The following is a 17,667-nucleotide window of genomic DNA, read 5'->3' on the forward strand; positions in this document are numbered from 1 at the left end:
TTTTCAAAATTTTCAATTTGAAATGTTCAAATTTTGTCAAATGACAAGATGACTAAAATAAAATTTGTAGATATTAATGATTTGAACAACTTTAGTATTCATCACTTTTTATGTTGAAATCATTTTGGGTCTCAAATTTTGGTTCGAACTTGTCATTTTTTAAAATTTCAAATTTGAAAGATTCAAATTTTGTCAAATGACAAGATGATCAAAATAAAAGTTGTAGATCTTCATGACCTCTACAACTTTGTTTTTTATCAAATTTTCATTTAAGATCATTTGGTGTCTCAAAATTATTTTAGTAGTTTTGATTTTAATTTTTTAAAATTTAAATTTTTTTCCCAAATTATTTTGGCCCGTTCGATCTCCACAACCGACAACACAGATCTCTTGGATCGGATTCTACCGGAAGCTGATTCTCCTGCTTCGCCTTACTTTATCCGGCTTCTACTCAGCTTCTTTCTTGCTTCTCCCGCTTCTCGTCGGAATCCACCTAAACAAATATATACTCAGCTTCGTCTTCTCCTTCACGAAGCTTCTCTTCCCCTCTCTCTCTCGTGTTCGCTCTCTCTCGCTCTCCCTCTCCTATGCGGGCAGGGGGCCACGGCGGGCGCGACGACGGCAGCCACCATCCTCCTCCTCCGTAGCCCTCCCTCGCTGCGAGGCGGCCCCCTCCCTATCCCACATCCTGCGCGCGCAGCTCGTCAACACTAGGTTCATCCACCGCCGTTCCACCGCCTCCTCCACCGTCTCCCTGACCCCAACCGCCGCCCCTGCCCCATCCACCGCCATTCCCTAGGCCGTGACGGCAGCTAGGGTTTGGGAGCGCTTGCCCGCGGCCGGCTGCCCCATCTCGGACCTCGACCTCGACCTCCGTCCTTGCCGGGCCGGCTAGGGTTTGGGAGCGCTCCTCGGCGCGGCCCGTCCGTCTGCTCCCCCGGCGCGCGGCTAGGGTTCGTCGTGCGGCTGCCCCTGCCCCATCCTCACCATCCTCTCCGACCTCGACGCCATCTCTCTAGGGTTACCACTCCATTTCGCGCCATTCACCGCGTATATATCCCCATCCCCGCCGTCTCCCTTCTCAGTTGCTCACCATTCGCTCAGCTCCGGCAGCAGGTGCTCATCCCCTCTGTTCATCTTTTTTCCTTTTTTCCAGTGTTTGTCATTGATTCAAGCCGGCCTAATCCCCTCCCTCTGTGGTTGTTTTCCAAGCGCTATGGATCTGAGTTCTTGAACAAGCAAGTGAATCTGGTTCTCCCCATCGCCCCTCCCTCTATTTTGTTCATCTTGTAACCCTAGGTTCTTGGGGAATAGGTCGATCCCTAATTATTTCGTCTCATACTTGATGCAGGCACAATAGATCTGTCATCCCTTGTTTGTTCATCTGCTTTTGATTGTGGTGCTATCACCACATCTGTTCGGTATAAGCAGTCCTCCTCTTTTGAACCCTCCCCTCCTCCCTATTCTGATTATTGCAGTAGTACTTGATGGATGATGTCGGTGTTGTCTAGATCTGTGAATGAAATATATTTATGAGCTCATATCCAAGTCAATGATGTTGCTATTTTTGCTCTGAGCATTTGTCCAATGCCAATGATAATTTTTCCATGCTTTTCATGATTTCTTTCAGTAAATCTGAGCACTGTCCAATGCCAAAGATTTTTGTGTATGCCTTGGATGTTTGTTTTCAGTTAATCTGAGCACTTGTTCAATGTCAATGATGTCTTTCATATAGTACTAAAGATTGAACAGTAAGCATTGGTTGTTGTTTACCTTGTCCAGGAAATAAAACACACCCTTATTTTCATAGCTTTGTTGTGTTGTTGTGCTCATTGCACCTATGTTGCTTTGGTAGATGGCTTTGGAGGACCAACGACGACTGTTGATTGCTCAAGCCGCTGCTCTTATCACTGCTATGTATGCACTCTTGTTTAGTAGGCTTAGAATGCAACATGATTCAAGGCCTCATATCACTTACGGTCCTTTGAGAATCATGGATGAGGAAAGGCAAAAAAACTTGGATTTAATTTACAACTGCAATGATATAGAGTGTGTCAACATGCTTCGTATGAGAAGAGCACCTTTTTTAAGCTGTGCCAACTGCTTAGAGAAAGGAACTTGCTCACAGATGCTACCTTCCTTGCTGATGCTACCTTCCTTGCTGATGCACTAGAGAGGGAGGATGGGTTAAGGGTTGCACCAGGTAATAAACTACAATGGCTAACTACATAAAATCTACAAATGTATAACACTGAGGCATTAGACTTACGCTATGATGATTTTCATGTGAAAGCAACTGCTACTGTTCCAATAATGTTGAACTATGTTTTTCATGTGAATTGAGGCATTGAACAATGTGCAATGGTGATTTCTTTTTTATGCTACACTTGACCTGAGGCTTTGGACTTATGCTATGATGATTTTTATGATATTACACTTGAACTGAGGCATTGGACAAATGCAATGATGATTTTTTTGTGATACTACATTTGACCTGAGGCTTTGGACATAAGCAATGATGATTATTTATTTATGTGATACTTTAACTGAGGCTGGAGGCATGTGCAATGATGTTTATTTGTTATTGGTTTAATTTACCTGAGGCTGTAGGCATGTGCTATGATGTTTATTTGTTACTGTCTTAATTTACCTGAGGCTGCAGGCATGTACTATGATGTTTATTTGTTACTCTCTTAATTTACCTGAGGTTAGAGACATGTGCAATTATGTTTATTTGATCTTATTACAATCTGAGTGGGGTGTGCCAACTAAATTAGGGGATGGCTGAGGAGATGAATGTTGACATGCTTGCACCTGATGAGCTTGTGTTCCCTGGGATTGGTGCTCATACTAGGTTTGCTGCTGTTGGGGCTGGTTTGCCTGCTGGGGCTGTGATGTTATTTGTTCAACCAAGGTTGAGGATTTCCACCCAGAGCTGTATGGGGCTGTGATGTTCATGCTTGGATTTGCCGATGAGGCCACCTTCTTGACAACAAGTCCCAGGGTACTGCTTTTGTGAACATGAATGCAGATCATCGTGTGTTGTGGCTGAGAACCTTCTTGGCCAAGCACTATTACAACTGAGCTGCTTGCTGGTCCGTTGGTTGATCCATCTTCCTGGTGGTATTTTGTATGCATGGTTTGGTGCAGTGGCTGCTCTCTCCTAGTGGATGCATCTGGTCTTCTCTAGTGGCTTCTTTTGTGCATAACTCACTCCTGCTGGGCTTGGTTGTGCAGTCGGCTTACCCATCTCTGTGCAGTTGACATGTTCCTGCATTCTTTTGTGCAGTTAACATGCTACCCTCTACTAACTATGGCTAACTGTGGCTTGTAGTTAGTGACTATATGCCACTACACCCTTGCATTCTTCTTTGGGTCAACCTACCTGATGCTAGTGTGTGTATTTGCCTTGGCAGTTTGATCATGTGACCCAGCCATTCATTTGAACATCTTATTGTTAACTCTTCTAAGCATATTACCTGCATTCTTCTGAGGACATGTCTGTTGCCTGTGATGTATTTTTCATATAACTGAGCACATGTCTGTTGCCTGTGATGTGTTTTTCATGTAACTGAGCACATGTCTGTTGCCTGTGATGTGTTTTTCATAGAACTGAGCACATGCCTCTTTGCCAATGATGCTTACACATGCCTTCTGGTGGTATTTTTGTTACTACACTTTACTTTTTGTTACTACACTTTACTTTTTCTGCAGCTATGGCATGGTATGTTGTTCATCGTAGGAAGGAACCTGGTGTGTACTCTAGCTGGGACAAAACACATGCTCAAGTCGATGGATTTCAAGGGTAATTGCTACAAAAAAAATCAACTCAAGAGAGGAAGCTTTTCAAGCATTCTATGGCCAAGGACAACATGTGAATCCACCTCAGCTCGAACCTGCTGGACATGATCAGTTTCCTCTGCGGCACAATTCATTTAAATTTAAAGATGTAATAATCGTAGTCCACTTTCATCCCCTCTTATCTTCTTTACTACCAATAATGATGGACTTTTGTGAATTATGACTTGTGATGATGTTCTAAATAATGGTCTTGTGTTTGTGGATGTATATATGTATATTTGTGGCGGTTAGATTCGAATTTGAATTATATATATATATATATATGGTCAGATTTGAATTTGAATTATTTATTTTTTTTGCTGGAAAATCCACTGTAGGGGCGGTTCTTGATTGAACCGCCCTTACAAATACACACAACAGGGGCGGCTGGTGATATAGCCGCCCTTACAGAAGTCCACTACAGGGGCGGCTGATATTATCAGTCACCCCTACAGAGGGCACTGTAGGGGCGGCTGAAAACACCAGCCGCCCCTACAGAGGGCACTGCAGGGGCGGTCAGGAAATCGCCCCTACAGAGGCATCCTCTGTAGGAACACCCTGGGAAGGGTGGCTGGCGCAGCCGTCCCTACAGAAGCTCTAGAGCCGTCCCTACAGTTAACTTCTGTAGTAGTGAAAGTTGTCCCAGATAACATTTCAGTTCATCAGTTCCTACATTTATACAAGCATCAGTCTCTTAGTAATAGAAATATGCACCTATGATAAAATCTTAGTAGTTGAACCCACAAATAAAAAAGCCATGTTAATTCTACAACAAGGATGCTACTAATGCAGAGGACATCGAATCATCAACCACCTATAAGTCATGCGCATCAAGAATTTAGGATAGATGAATAGAACTATAGTAGCGCTTATTGCATTGAAGTTTACTGCCAATAAGACCACGAGTAATAGTGCACAATCAGCGATTTAGACCTAAGCCTTTCATTGGACTCGGTTAGCAAGATACAATTACATGATAATTAAACCTAGAATTGCCTTAGCTCTTGAGGATTTAACAGAAGTTTGTTAATATTATAAAACTAGCTACACAACAAATAAGTAGGAATGGACGATGGCATATCTCAGATCAGTTTATTTCTGCCTTCATATACTCCCACATACTATTGTGGCAATATTCGTTCTGTGATCAAAGATTGTCAGCTTGTATGTTGAAGATTTTCATATATATAAATATATAAATGCATGTACACGTTCGTATAGATCCATTTGTAATTTTGCATAATGGTGCTAGGCTGCTAGTACAGGATACCTCTGAGCCTTTCCAAGCAACTTGGAAGTTGACTCTTGATGCGGAATGTGCAGAAAAGTGTAGCGTCTGTTTAGGAAAAGATGGGCCCTGCGTTCCAGCAAGGTGCAGACTTATGGTATCAGTATCACGGAGGATTTCACATTTTGCTCATATGGAACCTGCACTACGCCCTTCAATGTGATCACAACACGCTCTACAAGGCAGCGGATGCAAACTTATTAGAACAACTGAATATATAATTTATTGAGTGTGCATGAGTGAAGAAATTTACTGATTGCCAGAAACAATCCCATGATCGAGGATCCACAATGCCAGGAATCTCGTCCAGCTCCTGTACTACCTGACCTGTTAGAAAGACAGCAAAGCAACCATCATATCGGAAGCTTTTACTCAGCAAATGGCTACACCTACTGGGAATGGGAGCATTGCCGTGTGCCTAGGGCACACGGTAAAGCCACAAATACACTCGGCAAACCCTTCGCCGAGTGTAACACTCGGTAAATGGCACTCGGCAAAAATTTCATCGGCAAACTAACTTTGCCGAGTGTTTTTGGTCGGGCACTCGGTAAAGACGTTGTCGAGTGCCCAAAAAACACTCGGCAAACTTTTTTTTCAAAAAAAAATAATAAAAAAACAAGCACCGGCCGGCCACCACCACCGCCCGCTCCAACCACCGGCGTGCACACGAGGAACTTCACCGAAGCCGACGTTGGCCGCCGACCCAAAGCCAACACTGCCCTCTGTCCTGGATCCGCCGTCGCCGCCGTCCTGGATCTACCATTGTCGGATCCGCACCTGGACGAACCGAGCGGCCCGCCACCACCGGATCTGCACCTGGACACGTCGAGCGGCCAGCCGCCACCGGATCTCGCCCACGCGTCGCCGGAGGTGGAGGAGGCTGGCCCTCGAGCGCTTCTAGGGCCTACCAACGGAGCCCGCTCAACCCTCATGCACCACCTCCACTGGACCTCCTCGTAGATCCGCCCTCGCCGCACCTCCTCGCTCCGCCCTTGTCGTACCTCCACCACGTAGATCCGCTTGAGCGCTGCTGCCTTGGAGCCGCCAGGACACGAGGAGCCCCGCCGCCGACGGGCGCGCTAGGCCTCAGCCCCAGCTAGTGAGCGCCCCAACTGGATCCGCCGGTTGTGCGACGAGGGAGGGAGGAGAGGCGCCACCGAGAGAGGGAGTGGGAGGCCGGAGTGGAGAGGGAGAGGGAGGCCGGAGTGGAGAGGGAGAGGCGCCACCGAGAGAGGGAGTGGGGGCCGGCCGCCGCCGGCGGCGGTCCGGGAGGGGAGGGGCGCGCGGGGTGCTCGGGTGGGGATTGGGGAGGGGACGGGAGGGGGGTATTTGGCGAGTTTTTTTTTGTTTGCCGAGTGTCCGATCTGGACACTCGACAAAGTTTCCAGAAAAAAGATTATTTATTTGTTTGCCGAGTGTTTTAGATCTGAGCACTCGGCAAAGTTTTTTTTTAATTTTTTTTCTTTTTCTTTTCCAGAAAAAATATTTTATTTCTTTGCCGAGTGTTCTATATCTGAGCACTCGATAAAGTTTTTTTCCCATTTTTTTATTCTTCTTCTTTTTCAAAAAAAATGATTTTATTTCTTTGCCGAGTGTTTTTTTAAGACTCGGCAAACCATATCTTTGCCGAGTGTTTTTTTTACACTCGGCAAACCATATATTTGCCGAGTGTTTTTTTGTTGACACTCGACAAACTCCCTCTTTGCCGAGTGTTTTTTTTTTTTTTTTTGCCGAGTGTTTTTAGCTCAGCACACGGCAAAGAGCTTCTTTGCCGAGTGTCCGAAGGAATGCACTTGGCAAACATAAAAGCACTCGGCAAAGAGCCGGTTTTCGGTAGTGACATGACTTGAGCTGAGTTGATTTTCCATCAGCACACTGCACACCAAAATCACATGAAATGTGTGATGACCCTCCTTGGTAACCAATGGGTGATCAACATAACTCTTACTGGACCAACAAGCCATCTCGGTGATCCCCTAGGGAATGGGCAGCCCCAAATGATACTTGCTGATCAGAAACATACATACTCCGCCACATAGGAGATCAACTTGAATGCTTCCGTAAGTTTCAGCAGACCAGCAGATATTCAAGGTCTGAAACTTAAATGGAAAGTGGCATATTGATGAATGTACCTCTGCATCATCTAAGATTAAATTATTCATCTCTTCAGCAGTCTCTATCCAATTTTCCTGAAATTATCTGTTCCTCTGTTCATGAACATTGCATAAAAAGTGACAGGCGATTGCTTTAACATTTAACCAGAACTTGAACCCTTGACACCTCATTTTTATCGTTTGGAATGATGAAGGCAAGTTTGTCAGCTGATTTAGCCATTGTCTGTATAAACAGGGTTGCGTTTAGATGGACTTCTCGTCTATCTAGCCATCAACTTTTACCCTTTTTCCTCCAGTTAGAATCATCATCAGCCGTTGCATTGTTTTGCTGCCCCAGCCACACCAGCAACGGCGTTCGTTACGGCATTGTATTTTAGAAAATTCACCACAATACAACATTCATCATGAAGAAAGTATCTTTTCAATTACTTCAGTATCAGTGAAAGCACTATTTATCTATGAGAAATTTTATGATGGTTGGATGAAACATGGACGATCTATTGTGTGAGATCGGATGGTGGTAAAATAGGAGGTACCTAACTGAAAGTACCTGGACGTACCAAATTAGGTGGGTAGTACCAAAATATATGGAACAAGATATATTTTTCATTTTATATTTATTTCCAAAAAAGAGTAAATCAGTCATTTACGCATCGTTCTCCTCGCCGTCGCTGTGCGCCTTTCCGAGCTGCCACATCGCCAACACGGCGAGTGGGGTGGCCAGGTTGGACACGCAGAACATCTTCTTGACGAGCATGGACACGGCCAGTGTGCGCCTGCGCGCTTGCGCGGCCTTCCTCCGCGTCGAGCACAGCCACTTGCCTTCTCGGACATGCTGTTGTCGGCATCTACAAAGGCCTCGACGAGCACGGGGACGAGCCCGGCGGTGGCAAGGCGCGCCGTGACGCGCTCTTCGTACAGGTGGTAGGTGGCCACCATGCCGGCCTTGGTTGCCTGTGGGCAGATTGGAGACTTGATGGTCTTTGCCAGCGCGTCTACGATCTCGTCGACCTTTCTGCTCACATCAAGGACGTGCCCAATGCCGCCAGGATGTCCTCAAGGACTCGACCTTTCCGGTGCGGTGTCAGCAGCAGCAGCGAGCGACTCGAACGCGGCCCGTGCCGATGGACGCGAAGCAGCGCCTGTTCCGCTCGCTGTCCCTCGCGAGGGCCTATATCTTGGCGACCACCTCGGCGCACCGCGCCTGCCGCGCGCGCGGAGCTGGCGAGGACGAAGAGGAGCTCGGAGGCCGGGCGTGATGGGGATCTTGGGCGTGGGGATGCGCTCGACGCCGTGGGAGCGGATGGTGACGCACCAGTCCTGGATGACACGGCGGATGGTGTGGTTGGGAACGAGGGTCATCGTGGCGGAGCAGCGCGTGGGTGACGGGGAAGGTGGCGCGGCCAGTTTCCAGCCACGCCTAGATGCTCTCATGGTCGTACGTGATACCCGTCAGCGCCTAGGGCAGCTAGCGGAGCGAACACCGATGAACGAGGTAGAGGGTTAGGCAAAGGGCCATAACCTTAGTTACGAAAATAACCTCGATATTATAAACTATATTTAATAAATAATGTTTCTTACTTAGTTGGCTAAAAAGTAGAAAAAATTAAAGTACCTGGTACCAAGGTACTTTCCCAACCACTATAAAAGGTCTCTTTATCTATATATCAATGAGCATAGTTCAGGTCTCTTTATCTATATATCAATGAGCATAGTTCACTTGCACTTTCATCTTCACATGCCATTCTTCCTGTGTACGAGACAAGTTGTATTAAAACACAACTACATGAACCTTTTATAGGGGCGGCTCCAGATGATTTATAGGGGCGGTTTGGCCAGCCACCCCTACCAAAGCGTAGTTACAAATCATGTATTTATAGGGGCAGTTCCCAGACCGTCCCTACAAATCAATTTTTAGAGATGACTGGTGTTATCAGCCGCCCCTACAAATAGATTTGTAGGGGCGGCTGTAGTACCAGCTGTCCCTATAATACCTGTTTGTAGAACCGCCCCTACAGTACACTTTCCCACAAAAAAAAATTAAATTTACAATTCAAATTCAACCAGAACACACACACACACACACATATATATATATATATATATATATATATATATATATATATATATATATATATATATAATTTAAATCTGACCAGAACATATATAATTCAAATCTGACCACAAGCATAAGAATATTATATAAACTATAATTACAAGTCCAATTCACAAGAATATATACAATCCATCATTAAATAGACATAATTCACAAGGTAAGACCAATGTCAAATTCCATACATATTGTTATCAACGGCCTAGAGCTAGCCTTTCAGTCTCACGAAGGTGTTGGTACTGAGGATTTCTACCTAAGTCAGAATCTTGGTCATGGTAGGTGCCTTTGACGTGTACAATCTGATCCAATATGAAGTTGCAAAGGTCGCCGACAAACTCTAAGAGTTGGTCATCCTTGTATGAGTCTCTTTTCATTTCTTTCTCTTCTTTCCACTACAAGAGAACAAGTTTCGGTTTAGTATTTCATACCATGTGCGAAGTTTTTATACTACGGGTGAAGAGGTTCAAACTTATCCTTAAAGGGTGTCTCTTGTAGGCACCGGTGTTACTTATCATAGAACATACATAGTATCCACAATGTACACTTTCGGAGGGCTGCTAGGAACTTTCGGAGGGCTGCCAACTAATGCCAGTTCCTCCGGCGGCGTCATTAATGTCCGTAGCTCCGTAGACAGACCTTGCACCTCCAGCGCTTTCGCAACTAGAGCCTTCACTTAGAGCTCAAGATTAGTCTCCTGGTCTATGCCATGTTTCTTATACATGTGCATGTCCTCTTCGAATCCATGCTTCTAGGTCATTCTTTTCCCTAGCCCCCTGGTACAGCCTATGTGCTCCTTGTTTTCCAAGCCAAGGCTAAGCTCATTTCTCTCTCTAGAAGGATTGAATGAGCCCTTCTCCTTGTCTTTAGCATATTTCAGTATCCTTGATACTGCCTCTTGGGTCTCTGGCTTATCAAACTTAAGATTACCGCTGGATGATTCTGTACTCCTCGCATATATCCAATTCCTTGAGCATACATTCAAATTCTTCACATCGATATTCCCAGCAGTTGTGGCCTCTTCGTCCATCTTCCTAAACTGTTCTTTCTTGGCATAGTAGCCACTGGGGCCTAGATGATGGTGGTGTTTGTTCCTCTTCGCCAGCTCGGTGTTACGGGCACTGAGCTCCAATGCCTCCGGTGAAGTCTTCTGAGCCACGAGCTCCTCCCATTGACTAGGAGTTATATTGTCGAACTCGTTGAAGGGAGTTAACCCCTTTTAGATATACTTCTTGTTGACCTCCGACCTCCAACATCGGAATGACTCTCCCATGATCTTGAAACTATTTTTTTACCAGCTCGTGCTTACCCTCCAAAAATCTAAAATTGAGCTTCAGCTGCTTATCCCATAGTTTATCCTTTTTCTTCTCTGGTACCTCTTTCCAGTTAGGGATTGCTGAGTTCAATTTATCTCTTACTAGGGCTCCGATCGCATTACGGAATCGTCCTCTGAATTCCTTCGGCTTCAGGATCTCCCCTACTGGCCTGATCTCCGTTATCACATAGCATGCCTTATCTGGATATTGATTTACTTTTCTATCCCCTTGTTTCTTCTTTGGCTTGGTAGTCGTGGTTGTGTCTTCAGGTTGTGGAGCAGAGGTCTCAATGTCCGTCTCTGTGGCTGTTGCCTCTGCTCTCCTTTCCTCTACTCTGTCTTATCCAGCGAGATGTCATGGACGTCGATGTCTTCTTTTTCGAGTTTTAGGAGGGACCTGTATATACGACATGTCAAAGTGTTAGCAGAGGTAACACAGTCAAAGCTTTAGAAAAATTTACAAGCTAAGACTTTATCCCTACCTCCTCGTTCGGGTTAAAATCCTTGTCTAAATCTTCCTCTGTTGGCCTCCTTCTAGCTTCACGTGGGAAGGGATCCTCGGGACTTATATATCCCTCTTTTAAGTCATCAGCATCATCATCCTCTTCTTCTTTGCCTTCAGCAGCCTCTCCTGCTCTTCCTTCTACTCCCCCTTCCTTCTCGTCACACTGCTCCTGAGTAAGCATCACTTCTAGATCCTTTTCTAACTCGTTATCGAACTGCTCCTGTGATGAGGACATGACACCCATGCATATGACCATGTTTGGCACATGGTATGGGGGGGGGGTAGGACGCCAGCAAGGGTGTCCAAGTCAAGAAGGAGACCTGAGGCTAATTCGGTTTGAGTCCCCGAGGTGGAGGCCCAAAGCAACTCAAGTTCGAGTCTGCCTCAGCCTCCAGGATCAGTCTGCCTTAAACTGGTCACCCAGAACGCATCCGGACTCCGTTTTCGACGATCCACATATGGTTGGAAAGTTAATTTGATAAGGAAGCTAATCCAAGTGGTCTCACATCAAAACCCTTCAGAATCAACGGGAATCGTCGAAACAAGTCAGCATCCAGAATCTGCTAGGGTGCTGCGACACCGTCTTTTGGTCCGTTGAACCGTGTATCGTGTTTGGGCCCATTAGGGGGCGCATCCAGGGTAGGTGACGACCCTAAGACCTTTATAATCATACACCGCCGCCGCTATTAGGTTTTGGGTTTTGCTTAGATTAATCTGTCAAGAACAGTTTCGTCGTTCATCGATTTGTGAGACCCCAACTTCGTGAGATTAATTATTCATCTGCAATTTGGTTACTTTCTTTCTTGTTCTTGCTTATGTTCTTCATTGCGTAGGCAGAGATTAGCCTTCTTGGCGAGGTCAACTGGATCCGTGTCTTGGTTGATAACCAGAGGAGTTGTGGTGCTAAGATTGCAGGGTTCGATCTTTCGATCTGAAGCTGGATCGGTGTGTCATTCTCCGCCACAACGATAGTTACCTCTACCTGATGGAAGATCGGAATCCCCGTTCCCATTAAGTGGTAATCAGAGCTAAGGTATACCGTCAGGTTCATATTTATTCCCTAGTTTTGAGTGTTTCGCATTCGTCCCATAGTCCAGTGCCATATTTTTATTTGCTGTCCTAGAACCTTCCGCGCCATAGCCTTTGCATATTTCAGTTTCAGAGTCCGTCGTGTTGAGTTTGTGTCTGGGTCGAGGTCTTTGTTGCTGGTTAGGTCGTGTTAGAGTCCAGTTCGTGTGTTTTTCCCCCTCATTTCCATCAAATCTTTGCTGTTGTGACCAATTTTGCGCACAATGTTCTCGTTTTGTCCTATAATTCGGAGCCAATTCTTAAAACTGGTCTAGTTTTTGCATATGAACTCCGATTTCGACGTTTCATATATCAAAATCGATTAGAAAAAAATTTCGGATCCGTCCATCCCCAGCAACGCTGGGGTTGGAAAATTTTTAATTGGTCAAAAACTGGTCACAAGATCCTCTTTTCGTGGTCACAAGCTTTTTGTCGAATTTGAGCACGTCTTCTGAAATTTCCACGGGCCACGTTTTTCATTTTTTTAAGCTCATATTTTCTGTGGTTACTTCTTTTGTGCTCCTAAGTGAAGGAAAAATATCAAAAAAATAAAAAGAAAAAGTTGAAATTTCCAAAAAAACAACGATAGCCAAAAAATAGAAAAAAGACAGGGGCAAAAGAGGAACAATATCTAGAGGAGTACATAGAGAAGGCCAAAGTGAGCTGTGTTAGCGTGTGCTGTCTTGTTCCTTGTTTGTGTTGCTGTTGCTACCCACCATACTTGTTTTTCACACACCTGTCACCTTTTTATCCATCATACTTATTTGTCACACACCTGGTACTTGAAACATTTTAGACCAGCAACGAGAACAAGTACTTTGGACTATAATTCAGCATTACTTTCTGTTACTGACTTGTATGCCAGATATACATATTATTCTTTGTGTGCCTTCCAAGCTCCACAAACTCTTCAGATCAGTACAGAAAAAGGGCCTTGCAATCTTGGTACCACTGCCTCACAGGTATCACGAACTAGCCGCCGGTTGTACCACCCACTGCTTGTGTTGGTAAGAACTTTGTAAGAGCTTGGTAAGACACTTCAACTTGCTATGAAAAGTGACACCACTGCAACCACATAGTCATTTGATAGGGATAATACTTTTGTGTTGTCTTTTGCTGTCTTCTAACAATGACAGGTTGTTCGTATCCACCGACTTATGATGGTATAGGTGCTGATGAGTACATGGAGTGGAAAATTGCCATAGATAACATATTTGCTACTCGCTTTATGTGTCCAAGTAGGAAGGTAAAAATCCAGCTAGTGTTTTGTGACATTCTACTTTATCTTGGTGGGAGTCTTTAGATCCTTCTAATAAACCTCAAACTTGAAATGATATGAAACTCCTTATGCGAGAAACCTTTGTTAATCCACCTCCTGTTTTGACTTCATATGCTGAGGTGCACCATTTAGAGGAAGAGTCTGTTGTTATTCCTCTTGCTATGACTAACCTTCTGTAGGATAATGTCCATAAGCGAGAGGATGACATAGAAGAAAATGAGGAGCTCACAACCTCATATGCAAATTCAGAACCATCACTTCACAATGCTCCTATTACTCCCGCTAAGAACACAGGTAATGCTCATGGTGCTACACTCATGGAAGGTGAGAAATTTTTAATGTACTAAATTTTTCCACAAACCATGCTATCATAGAGCAATTGTTAGTGGAACCCTCTCTTGATTTATCTCTATCCCATGATAATCTGCTTGAAGTTCCTTGTGATAAAGATGAATTGATTGATGATGCTTCAGTTTTACATGTTTTGGAACCAGTCGCTTGTGCTAAAAATAAACATGTTATTCATATTGATAATAAAACTGATGAGTTCAAACTGTTGTCTTCTTTACATACTTTGGGTTACATTGAATTTGATGTTTTGTGTAACCTAGATTGTTTGGAGAAGAGCCTTTTTAAATATGCTGATTTGCCTTGCTTTTCTGAACACACATATCATGTTATTGGCAAATATAACAACAAGGAACAATATATGATACATCGAGTATACATTCGTAGTAATATGAATTTTCCTTTTATTGTATAAGGTTATGATCGTTTAGAGGGCAGCCATAATAATACAAGGGAGAATTGGTTCTTTAGCATCAAAAGATCACAAAAATCGGAAAATACCACTGAAAAAGCTCCGTCACGTGAAATACCATCAAAAGATGTAAGCGTTAACTGAAATTAGCATTTCGTCACGTTCAGTCAATTTTGGGGTAACGACCGTCATCTCCACCGGCACGAGCATGAGCTGTGATGCTCCCTTCTTCCTCCTCCGTCCATTTGCTGCCCCATGCTCTCCAGCTGTGAGCAGTGTCACCTCACCGCATCGCTGTCCGCACGCCCGCGAGCACTATGCCGCACCGCCATCCACATGTCGTCCGCGAGGAGCTGGAGGTCGCCGGAGTCGAGGAACCACGTGGTATGCTGCATGCGCTACTCGCTCCAGCTCCTCCAACCCCATGCCTCCTTCCCCGAGTCTCCAGCGCCTTCTTGAAGAAGGCCGCCCTCACGCACATGTCCACCAGCGCCCCCAGCAGCTCCTCATTGGCCTCCTCCAGGCACCGCTCCTTCACCTTGTTCCAGAGCACCAGCGCCTCCCCTGGCTTGTGCGCCATCGCGATGCCCTTCGCCAGGCTGCCGTACGTCGCCACGTCCAGCTACACGCCGTGTTCCTTCATCCTCTCTACCACCTGCTTCGTCGTCTCCACCAGCCCTATCCACCATCACCATCTCCTCGAACACCTTGTGCGCCACCTTGGGCTGCCCCGACACAGCGAACGCCTTCATCAGCGTCGTGTAGCTCACCGTGGACGGCGCGATGCCCTGTGATCGCATCTCATTGAAGAAGGCTAGGGCGCCCGCGCTGTCATCGCTGAGCACACACCCGTCCATGAGGGTGTTGTATGTCACCACGCCAGGCTGGATGCCGGCGTCCATCACCATCTCCTCAAAGAGCTCCCTGGCCTTGCCGATCTACAGCTGCTGGCAGTACCCCTTGAGCAGGACATTATAGGTGACACGGTTGGCTGGAACTCCGGCCGCGGCCATCTCACCCAGCACGGCGTGCGCGCGCGCCACATCGCTCGCACTGACAAGCGCTGATATCACCATCGTGTAAGTCACATGGTCCGGCTAGCTTATGGGTACCATCAGCGCCTCTTGCCGCATCGTGCGCAGCACGGCCACGACATCGTTGACTCGGCCTGCGTTCATGTATCCCTTCATCAATGTGGTGTACACCCTGGCATTGGGCGGATAAGCCTTGGGGAACAGCGGCACCTCATCTGAGCCCTATCCCTGTTTGGCCCCGGCAACAATGTCGTCCAGCAGCGCGGCACCCTCCTGGACGTCAGTCGCACCATCGCAATCCATAGCGACATCCCTAAGCAGTGAGCATATGTCTTTGCGCTCCTCCCGCATCGCCTGCACAATCCTCTCCGCCGTGGAGATGTCACCGAAGCCGACGAACGAGGCGACGAGGGAGTGGAAAGTGGTCGTGCAGGGGGCGAGGCTAGAGGAGAGCATGCGCTCAAGCACGCGCGCGACGAGGTCCTTTCGGCCGGCGCGCGCGCACATCTTGATGACGACGTTGTAGGTGAGCGCATCGGCGGCAGCGCTCCATTCGCTCATTGCGTCGAACAGCTGCCGGAATCGGCGGTAGTCCCCGGCGTCGGCGTAGGCGCTGAGCGCTGCGTTGAATGCAGCCGCATCGAGGAGGTAGGAGGGGTAGACGAGCTCTAGTGGCGCGCGGCAGAGGTGGCGGAGGACGGCATCGAAGAGGCGGAGCGCCTTGGTGGGCGGCGTGAGGCGGGCGATGGTGGTGGTGTACGTGCGTCGGTCGGGGAGGAGGCCCTGACGGAGCATGTAGAGGAGGAGGGAGCGGGCGGCGGCCGCGGCCGCCGTCGCGAGGGAGAGGGAGTTGGTGTCGAGGAGGTCGAGGGCGCCGTGGGCGCGGAGGCTCTGGAGGAGGCGGGCGGCGCGAGAGATCGTATCGGGGCCATTGGAATTGAAGGAGAGCTGCGCGAGGAGGCGAGAGGCTGTGGTGGGGGAGGAAGGGAGGGCAGAAGGCTTCAAGGAGAAGAGGCTGTAGGCGGCATTGGTGTCATGGGTGCGGAGGAGCGCCAGGAGGGCATCATCAGAGGCGCCATCTTCGTCATGGTCAGGCGCGTGGGTGAGTGGCGGGGTGGAACGGGAAGTAGCTAGGGACAGGGCGGCTGGCGGATGGAGCCTCTAGTGCTGGTTGCCGGAGGAGGAAGAAGGCAGGGAGCATGAGCATGAGTAAGAGCAGGTGGCGCCACCGGGGAAGGAGGGATGGGGTTGGAGGAGCTGGAGCGAGTAGTGCGTGCAGCATAGCATCCCTGGAGTACCACGTGGTTCCTCGACTCCGGCGACCTCTAGCTCCTCACGAACGACATGTGGATGGCGGTGCGGCACGGTGCTCGCGGGCATGCGGACGGTGGCGTGGTGAGGTGACACTGCTCACAGCTGGCGAGCATGGGCAGCAAATGGATGGAGGAGGAAGAAGGGCGCATCACAGCGCATGCTCGTGCGGGTGGAGATGACGGCCGTTACCCCAAAATTGACTGAACGTGACAGAATGCTAATTTCGGTTAACGCTTACATCTTTCGATGGTATTTCACGTGACAGAACTTTTTAGTGGTATTTTCTGATTCTTGTGATCTTTTGATGCTACAGAACCAATTCTCCCATAATACAAACATTTTCTCATGTTCCTCAAAGAACCAAGTTCCCTTCCAAGAAGGGGAGCATTGTTGGTGGCTACCTATGTCTACTAGACCATCTATTCCTGCATTGTCTTTGGTTAGTTCTAATCTTTTGTAGGATAGAGTTGACATACATCGTGTGCATTCGGATCATGGAGTTTACATGCTTGCTGAAATTTCTTGGAAACATGGTCACGTTCCTTCTCACACTTATTTCAATTCTCTGTCTTCGCAACCCCGTTCTCCTTTATGTTGTGCAGGATCAGTTTCAAGCACAATCGACTCCGAGGACGACTTTTCGTCAAGAAGGGGAGGATGATGAGGACATGACACCCATGCATATGACCATGTTTAGCACATGGTATGGAGGGGTAGGAGACCAGCAAGAGTGTCCAAGTCAAGAAGGAGGCCTGAGGCTAATTCGGTTCAAGTCCCCGAGGTGGAGGCCCAAAGCAACTCAAGTTCGAGTCTACCTCGGCCTCCAGGACCAGTCTGCCTTAAACTGGTCACCCAGGACGCATCTGGACTCCGTTTTCAATGATCCACATATGGTTGGAAAGATAATTTGATAAGGAAGCTAATCCAAGTGGTGTCACATAAAAAGCGCTTCAGAATCAACAGGAATCATCGAAATAAGTCAGCCTCCAGAATCTGTCAGGGTGCTGCGATACCGTCTTTTGGTCCGTTGGACCGTGTAT

General features: G+C 47.1%; 2 pseudogenes; both read right to left on the reverse strand.

Annotated features, from left to right (window-relative positions):
* Nucleotides 1-7,888: 7,888 nt before the first annotated feature.
* LOC136480402 (U-box domain-containing protein 21-like) lies at nt 7,889-11,428 on the reverse strand (annotated as a pseudogene).
* A 3,134-nt stretch (nt 11,429-14,562) lies between these two features.
* LOC136480403 (pentatricopeptide repeat-containing protein At3g09650, chloroplastic-like) lies at nt 14,563-16,693 on the reverse strand (annotated as a pseudogene).
* Nucleotides 16,694-17,667: the final 974 nt, after the last annotated feature.

This window comes from Miscanthus floridulus, chromosome 9 (genome assembly GCF_019320115.1).
Source record: "Miscanthus floridulus cultivar M001 chromosome 9, ASM1932011v1, whole genome shotgun sequence".
In the NCBI taxonomy this organism is placed as follows: Eukaryota; Viridiplantae; Streptophyta; class Magnoliopsida; order Poales; family Poaceae; genus Miscanthus; species Miscanthus floridulus.